Here is a 9,174-nt window from a genome sequence, read left to right as displayed (position 1 = left end):
CGGATATTATTTTATATTAATTATTATACATTTATATTACTAGTTATGTCGGGTTAATTGTTAGTCGAGAATTATGTTATGTTATCGAGCTAAGTTAATTAAGACGGGTTCATAAGGATTCGAGAGGTAAACTAAATAATTAAACATCGGACCCAAAATAATTAAGGGGACCGTGTTTTTGGGAGTGTAAAGCATGCTTGATTATTTTTATCAAACCTAGACTACCCATACTCCAACCCCACGCCTACACCAACTCCTATACAACCCATACTCCTTTGCTTCCTTCTTCTTTTTTTTTTTAACCCGACAACTAACCCTACCCATTTCCTTCCATGTTTACTCACCCAACTGTACAAGTGAGAGAGAGAGAAAGAGCGTGGCTGATTGACGGTGTAGCAGGCAAGGCCAAGGGACTATTGTCGACGTCAAAGGACGGCCGTGGTGGCTATTCTGGTGGCGGAAAAGGTATGGGTCAAACCCCTTTCCTTTGTTTCAGTTTTGATGTCGGGTTTTTATTGTTGTTTCGTGTACTATAGAAGTGTTGTTAGTAGTGGTTGGCAGGGTAGGGGAGTAGTGGGGTGTGAGGCGAGTATAGTGGTGGTGGTTAGGGTGGTCTTAGGTGGTTGTAGGGGCAGAGAGAGGTGGTATTGATGAGGGCGTAGGAATCGGGTTTTTAATGCATTTCAGGCGAGTTTTAGACAACTAGCTTTGGGGTGGTGCCACCGTCGACTAGGGGGAGGTCGACAAGGTGGGACTGTGGTGTCTAGGTGCACGGGTTGGCGGCGAGTAGATTGGGGGTTGTTTGGGCAGTGGGTAGCTTATGGCTGCGGTGGTGGAAAAGGGAGAAAGTCGGGTGTTGGTGATGCGTGGTGGTGAACCAGGCCAAATGACGGCCGTGGTTCACCTCGCCGGCGGCAGTCGACCCCAGTGGGGGTGGTTGTCGGTGGTCAGGTTGAAGTGGGTGTGGGGACTGGTGGTTGTCGCGGTGGTTTAGGCGGCAGGTGAATAGTGTGAGCTAGAGCGAAGTGTGGGTCGTGTTTAATCGGGTTATTCGAGTTGTTGGAAACGGGTTTTCATAATTAATCGATACAAATTGGTTATTGGTCGTACTTTTAATTAATTGATTTAATTCCCGAGTCTTTTAAATGATTAGTTAATTTAATCCCCGAATCATTTAATATAATTAGAGAAGGGATTGAGTCGGGATTGTTTGAGTTGTTTAAGGAATTGATTCGGGTATTTATAAATCATATAATTCTTTAATTATCAGTTTAGTCATCCAATTTAATTCCGAGCGGTTAAATAATTCAAGTCGGGTTGTTGAGTCGGGTTTGTTAAAAGAGAAAAGTTGCTATATCGGGAAGGTTTCCATTTTAAGAAATTATACTTTAATAACTTCTATTTTGGGAAGTTGGGTCAAATACTAATTGGGTTACTTTAATTATCAGTCGGGCATATGTTGGTGTCGGGATTGTATGTCGGGAAGGCTTCTATCTGAGAGATGTCTATATTTGGTAGTTAGTAATTATAAATATTATAATTGTTTTAGGTGACGGATTCGTGAAGGATCGATAATCAAATTCATTGCTTTATTCTGGACTGCTTAATTGGATTTGCTGGCACTTGAGGTAGGGGAAATACACTTGTCCTAATATCGTTGTTGTTGAATTGTGTTGGTTGGATTCGTGGTTGATTTACGTTATCATTTATATTCGGAAAGGTGATTGACTGAATTGATCATATTGAGTATGATATTACAATATCGGATAACTGGCATGATTTTATGATTCATCATTTAATTGATTTATATAACGTGTTGCACCAATTTCTTTTGAGCATTCATATGCATTGGAGTTGGAGGATGTTATGTGATACGGTGTGGAGATTATTCAGGGTATGTGATACGGTGTGGAGATTATTCAGGGTATGTGATACGGTGTGGAGATTATTCAGGGTATGTGATACGGGGTGGAGATTATTCAGGGTATGTGATACAGTGTGGAGATTATTCAGGGTATGTGATACGGTGTGGAGATTATTCAGGGTATGTGATACGGTGTGGAGATTATTCAGGGTATGTGATACGGTGTGGAGATTATTCAGGGTATGTGATACGGTGTGGAGATTATTCAGAGTATGTGATACGATGTGGAGATTATTCAGGGTCTGTGATATGGAGAGGTGGAGGATGTGACGAATTGGAAATGGAGTTATGTATTTTGTTGTCGTACTTATTCTGTTTTCCCTACTCAACCTCGTGGTTGACCCTGTGTATTCGTGAACACCTGTGATGATCCGTTTTATGGGGAGCAGACTTGACAGGTTTAAGAGATAGGACGGGAGCTTGATGGGCGTGAGACATTGGATCAGACGACTTAGTGGCTAGATCATCATATAGAAGACTTTCACTTTTATTTATGACAGTTCTTGTAATCGAGTTGAAAAGAGGTTTGTAATACTTAAGTTAAAATATTGCATAAATTGCCTTGGAGTTTAATTTGTTATTCACTACCTCGGGAAACCGAGATGGTAACAGTCCGTTTTATTAGAGAATGTCTTGACGAGGACTTCTTTTATAAACCGGGGTGTTACAAAGTGGTATCAGAGCGAACGATCCTCAGGCCTAAACCAATGAACCCAATGAACCTAGGATGTGTCTAATTAAAATGAACACCGGGATAGAACTGTTAGGAGCACACTGAGGTAAGGTTTGAGTTAGGGGCCCCCTCACACCGAACCAGTGGCCCTCTCAGTTTGACTCGGAAAGCCCTGAGGGTATATGAGAGAAAGGGTAGAAAAGTTGCCTAAGGTTGAACCTGAAATGCCTATACCGTTGCCTAAGTGTTAATTGATTGATGCGTTGGTTATTGCATAATCGAGTTGATATAAATTTTGAAACCCATATATTCTAACCATTCCGCAGGACAACGCTACGGTAAGTATTTTGTATGAATGATGGCGTGATCATATAATATTATGGAAATGAGAAATAAATTTTCGAGTTCTGGTTAATAATCAATGAAGTGTTGTGCTAGTCGTGAGCATGAAAATAATTATGAGTCAATGATAATTACCTAGGTGGATGTTGAATGATGTGCTGATAGTACTAGTGTGACTAAGTAATATGCGGTTGGGTGATCCCAAGCCATGCTAGTATAATAATGTGATAGTAATAAGAAACGCTGTTGAACTGCCTGTTTTTAGTCATAGCAATCGTAATGTAGATGTAATGAGTAGATAGAGATGTGAAGGGATTCTACGGGATAGATGTTTACGAAAGCACAATGTGAGATTTAAGTTAGGACGGGTTAGTATCGATAGTATGGTTGTAAGTGTTGGAACATATAAAATGAATTGACTTAGTGGTGAAACTTGTTTTGGTTGATGTTGCTCTTTAATTGACCTTACTACCATTTCTTTTCTGTTTATTGCCTAACGATGAAAATTTTATGAGAGGTAGTCTCGTGAGTTAGTGTTCATTTGACGTTGGGTTCATGCTCATATGATATACGGATTAGGAGAAATAAATAATTTAGTAAGATGTGGTTAGGAAGTTCTGTGCAGTGACGCCTGACCAATGATGTTGTAAAAATCCACATTTAAATTGCATTAATAATTCTCACATAATTCCAACTCCACCGATCATAAAATTCGCACATGTGTTCAAATTGATAAGCCACGAAAAATCTTGATGTCTCAATATTAAATAATAAGTTTTGCGAACTGACCCGAGTTTAGGACCAATAGCTGTCACCTGTTTGGTTGGACCAACGGAGTTATAAAATTCTTTAAAAATGGTATTCTTGTGCTTTGAACCTAATTCTTTCCCTGTGATTTTAACTCTCCGTGTTTTATAAAAGCAATATTAATCAAATTTTAATCGAACGGTTATTTATTCGTGATCTTTGAAAGTTACAACGTGAAGCATGATTTGTAAAATGTGTGTTCTAGGTTGAGTCTTCATACAGTGTTTGATTAATTCACGAACTTTAATAACATGAATTTATAATGTCCTTATATGATGATAGTAGCAGGCATGTTCAGTAGTTACGTATCTCAACCAGTGATAAAATTGAAGTTTAGTTGATAACATTGTTGGCATGATGGTATGAGTAAAATTTAATAAACTAATTTGATTCGTAATCGAGGGTGAAATATTTTATATGAGTCCAGTTGTTTACATATATTAATATACATTTGACACGTTGTGATATCTCTGTGTGTTCATCATAATTGCGTAGTGGTCGAATATATAAATATAAACTACAGTGTCATATCGTAGTAAGTCAATGGCGTTGAAAGTCAATTTGATCGTTCTAATATACTCGCATGAATATGATAATAATTATGTTTAAATGTTTGCACATGGATGGTAGTAATAACCGTGTCTAAATGTCCACCCATATAGGATGTCATCTGAGTTTAAAGACTTTCATGTGAGTCGGTGTGCCTAAAGTATGTTTATTACTTACATTGCATTAATCTATTTCAGTGGAACTACACCCATAACATGATAATAAACAGTGTTGTTAATTCTTAGTGGATATGTTCATCACTATATCGTCATAAAATATTAAAGGGATTCTTGTAATTGTAGGAGCATGATATAAAGGAAATTGTTTGATATAATACGACGATTAATATATCTAGATTCTCGAGTCACCAATATCAATTATATTCTAGTAAGGATTGTTTATGATAATTATGTTGGCAATATTATAATGGGATAGCCCTTTTATGATTCACATGACACACATTGGTTTAGATGATAGTTGTATAGTTACGTTTAATTGAGTCGTGAATATAACTGAGTAAAGAAGCGCAACTAAAATCCTGATGATTGAGGTAATAGTCGTTCATGAGTAAAGATATGATTGAAATGAATAAGATGGACCTGTAAATTTCGATATATGAGTCGACACCCAAGCTTGTTTTGTTTAAAGGAATTGAATTAAGCTTATCTGATTTTGGGTTTCGTAGTAAGTTGTAAAGGAATTCTATAGACGGCTATGTTATAAGAAGTATATTAAGAATTTAATCACCGTCCAATATGAAAGTAAAGGTTTTGAAAATGAAGTTAAACTTTGTCATGTAAGTATAAAATTGGAATAAGAATTCCAGTCAGGGTCTGGTTGTATGGTTCCATGAGATTGGCTAGTCTGGAGGAATAAAACTAGAACGGAGTCGCAAGTAGTGGATTAATTTAGTCGTGTTCGTTAGTATAGCGAATTGGTGGGTGTGGTTAATTACGAATGTCAAAACGGGAAGTGTGATGTGGTGATTTAAGTGAGTTACGTGTTAACATGGTAAGTTGGTATTAGCATGACAGGTAACGAATATTGGTAAAATTGGGGTAGTAAAATACATTTAATCTTTTATGTCATGGTGTTGTCTGCAGTTTAAATACACGTAATATCAAGAACGAAATTTTATGAATGATAGCCTTGCATGCTAACTTTCCAATATCGCTGTTTAATCGCTTGTTTGACTCAACCAATAAGTTGTAAAATTTGCCAAGCAATGTGCTCTCGTCATTCATGAATAAATACCAAACCCAATTGTTATGAGGATTGAAAATAGTGCAGGATGATAAGTCTTTCGAATTTGGTTGTCTTCATTTTCCGAGGATTACGTGTCGTGACCTAAATCTATACCATCAAGTAAAGAAAAGTCAGATTGAACCTATTAAGTTATAAATTCACATAAATCGATTTATCAAATGTCGACCTTAATTCTTTTCTTATGTGATTGATCCCCTATATTCTAAAGTATGAAAATTACAAGGATTGGTGAGGTGAATAATTACTAATGATTTTACTGGTAACGGTAGCATCCTTGAAAGAGTTGTATATCGATTGTTGGTAAGAACTAGTTATCTGGAACGTGAGTTGAGAACCTTTTATCCTTTTTAAGTTGTTAGCAGTAATTTGAGACCGTTGTTATAATAATGAAGGTTACGAGGACGTAACCATGTTTCTAGTTGGGGAGGATTGTAAAATCTTGATGCTTAAATTGCACTTGTTTGTAGGTTATAGTTGACCAAGTTGACGTTTAGTTGTGGGGTACGTATGCAAATGAGTTCTATATGTTTTGTTACTACTTCTGTTAGTTAATTGATGTGTAAAAGGAGAGTGTGATTAAACTGCTGGTAATGAGTTACGAGTGGCCTATGAGCCGAGTGATTATTACGGGAGATATGTTTGCGGTCCAGTGCGACCATGGTTAATGAGTTTATGTTGAGTTTGAGATCGGAATTGAGATGAAAAGATGATGGTGTTCTCAGATGAGGATTTAGTTGATTATACAGTTGTGTTCTCAAGTAGTTATTAGTTGTAATTAATTGGGTTAAGTAAAGACGAGTTAAACTTCGGGACGAAGTTTATTTTTAGGAGGGCAGAATGTAACATTCCGTATTTGTTATGTTTGATTAAGGTGTCAAAAGCGTGTGTTGACCGTGTTAGAAATGCGTGACGTCCGTAAGAACGTTATACAACACTTTCTGTTGTTTGAGTATGGGAGCGAACTTCGGGACGAAGTTCATTTTAAGGGGGGAAGACTGTAATACCCCGTATTTTTATATAATAAAAATTAATTAAACGGATATTATTTTATATTAATTATTATACATTTATATTACTAGTTATGTCGGGTTAATTGTTAGTCGAGAATTATGTTATGTTATCGAGCTAAGTTAATTAAGACGGGTTCATAAGGATTCGAGAGGTAAACTAAATAATTAAACATCGGACCCAAAATAATTAAGGGGACCGTGTTTTTGGGAGTGTAAAGCATGCTTGATTATTTTTATCAAACCTAGACTACCCATACTCCAACCCCACGCCTACACCAACTCCTATACAACCCATACTCCTTTGCTTCCTTCTTCTTTTTTTTTTTAACCCGACAACTAACCCTACCCATTTCCTTCCATGTTTACTCACCCAACTGTACAAGTGAGAGAGAGAGAAAGAGCGTGGCTGATTGACGGTGTAGCAGGCAAGGCCAAGGGACTATTGTCGACGTCAAAGGACGGCCGTGGTGGCTATTACGGTGGCGGAAAAGGTATGGGTCAAACCCCTTTCCTTTGTTTGATTTTGATGTCGGGTTTTTATTGTTGTTTCGTGTACTATAGAAGTGTTGTTAGTAGTGGTTGGCAGGGTAGGGGAGTAGTGGGGTGTGAGGCGAGTATAGTGGTGGTGGTTAGGGTGGTCTTAGGTGGTTGTAGGGGCAGAGAGAGGTGGTATTGATGAGGGCGTAGGAATCGGGTTTTTAATGCATTTCAGGCGAGTTTTAGACAACTAGCTTTGGGGTGGTGCCACCGTCGACTAGGGGGAGGTCGACAAGGTGGGACTGTGGTGTCTAGGTGCACGGGTTGGCGGCGAGTAGATTGGGGGTTGTTTGGGCAGTGGGTAGCTTATGGCTGCGGTGGTGGAAAAGGGAGAAAGTCGGGTGTTGGTGATGCGTGGTGGTGAACCAGGCCAAATGACGGCCGTGGTTCACCTCGCCGGCGGCGATCGACCCTTGAGTGGGGGTGGTTGTCGGTGGTCAGGTTGAAGTGGGTGTGGGGACTGGTGGTTGTCGCGGTGGTTTAGGCGGCAGGTGAATAGTGTGAGCTAGAGCGAAGTGTGGGTCGTGTTTAATCGGGTTATTCGAGTTGTTGGAAACGGGTTTTCATAATTAATCGATACAAATTGGTTATTGGTCGTACTTTTAATTAATTGATTTAATTCCCGAGTCTTTTAAATGATTAGTTAATTTAATCCCCGAATCATTTAATATAATTAGAGAAGGGATTGAGTCGGGATTGTTTGAGTTGTTTAAGGAATTGATTCGGGTATTTATAAATCATATAATTCTTTAATTATCAGTTTAGTCATCCAATTTAATTCCCGAGCCGGTTAAATAATTCAAGTCGGGTTGTTGAGTCGGGTTTGTTAAAAGAGAAAAGTTGCTATATCGGGAAGGTTTCCATTTTAAGAAATTATACTTTAATAACTTCTATTTTGGGAAGTTGGGTCAAATACTAATTGGGTTACTTTAATTATCAGCCGGGCATATGTTGGTGTCGGGATTGTATGTCGGGAAGGCTTCTATCTGAGAGATGTCTATATTTGGTAGTTAGTAATTATAAATATTATAATTGTTTTAGGTGACGGATTCGTGAAGGATCGATAATCAAATTCATTGCTTTATTCGGATCGCTTAATTGGATTTCTTTGGCACTTGAGGTAGGGGAAATACACTTGTCCTAATATCGTTGTTGTTGAATTGTGTTGGTTGGATTCGTGGTTGATTTACGTTATCATTTATATTCGGAAAGGTGATTGACTGAATTGATCATATTGAGTATGATATTACAATATCGGATAACTGGCATGATTTTATGATTCATCATTTAATTGATTTATATAACGTGTTGCATCAATTTCTTTTGAGCATTCATATGCATTGGAGTTGGAGGATGTTATGTGATACGGTGTGGAGATTATTCAGGGTATGTGATACGGTGTGGAGATTATTCAGGGTATGTGATACGGTGTGGAGATTATTCAGGGTATGTGATACGGGGTGGAGATTATTCAGGGTATGTGATACGGTGTGGAGATTATTCAGGGTATGTGATACGGTGTGGAGATTATTCAGGGTATGTGATACGGTGTGGAGATTATTCGGGGGTATGTGATACGGTGTGGAGATTATTCGGGGTATGTGATACGGTGTGGAGATTATTCGTGAGTATGTGATACGGTGTGGAGATTATTCGTGGTCCGTGATATGGAGAGGTGGAGGATGTGACGAATTGGAAATGGAGTTATGTATTTTGTTGTCGTACTTATTCTGTTTTCCCTACTCAACCTCGTGGTTGACCCTGTGTATTCGTGAACACCTGTGATGATCCGTTTTATGGGGAGCAGACTTGACAGGTTTAAGAGATAGGACGGGAGCTTGATGGGCGTGAGACATTGGATCAGACGACTTAGTGGCTAGATCATCATATAGAAGACTTTCACTTTTATTTATGACAGTTCTTGTAATCGAGTTGAAAAGAGGTTTGTAATACTTAAGTTAAAATATTGCATAAATTGCCTTGGAGTTTAATTTGTTATTCACTACCTCGGGAAACCGAGATGGTAACAGTCCGTTTTATTAGAGAATGTCTTGACGAGGACTTCT

The 9,174-nt window shown here is 38.3% G+C and overlaps 1 long non-coding RNA gene across 1 annotated transcript; it reads left to right on the top strand.

Moving 5' to 3' along the window:
- Positions 1-349: 349 nt before the first annotated feature.
- On the top strand, positions 350-2,819 carry LOC141612771 (uncharacterized). The gene is made up of 3 exons (XR_012529196.1): positions 350-465; positions 1,550-1,628; positions 2,314-2,819. It is a non-coding gene; the product is annotated as an uncharacterized LOC141612771 (long non-coding RNA).
- Positions 2,820-9,174: the final 6,355 nt, after the last annotated feature.

The sequence above is a fragment of the Silene latifolia genome, chromosome 11 (assembly GCF_048544455.1).
Source record: "Silene latifolia isolate original U9 population chromosome 11, ASM4854445v1, whole genome shotgun sequence".
Taxonomy (NCBI): domain Eukaryota; kingdom Viridiplantae; phylum Streptophyta; class Magnoliopsida; order Caryophyllales; family Caryophyllaceae; genus Silene; species Silene latifolia.
The sequence above is the reverse complement of the archived record's forward strand: the minus strand, read 5'-3'. Positions and strand labels throughout refer to the sequence as shown.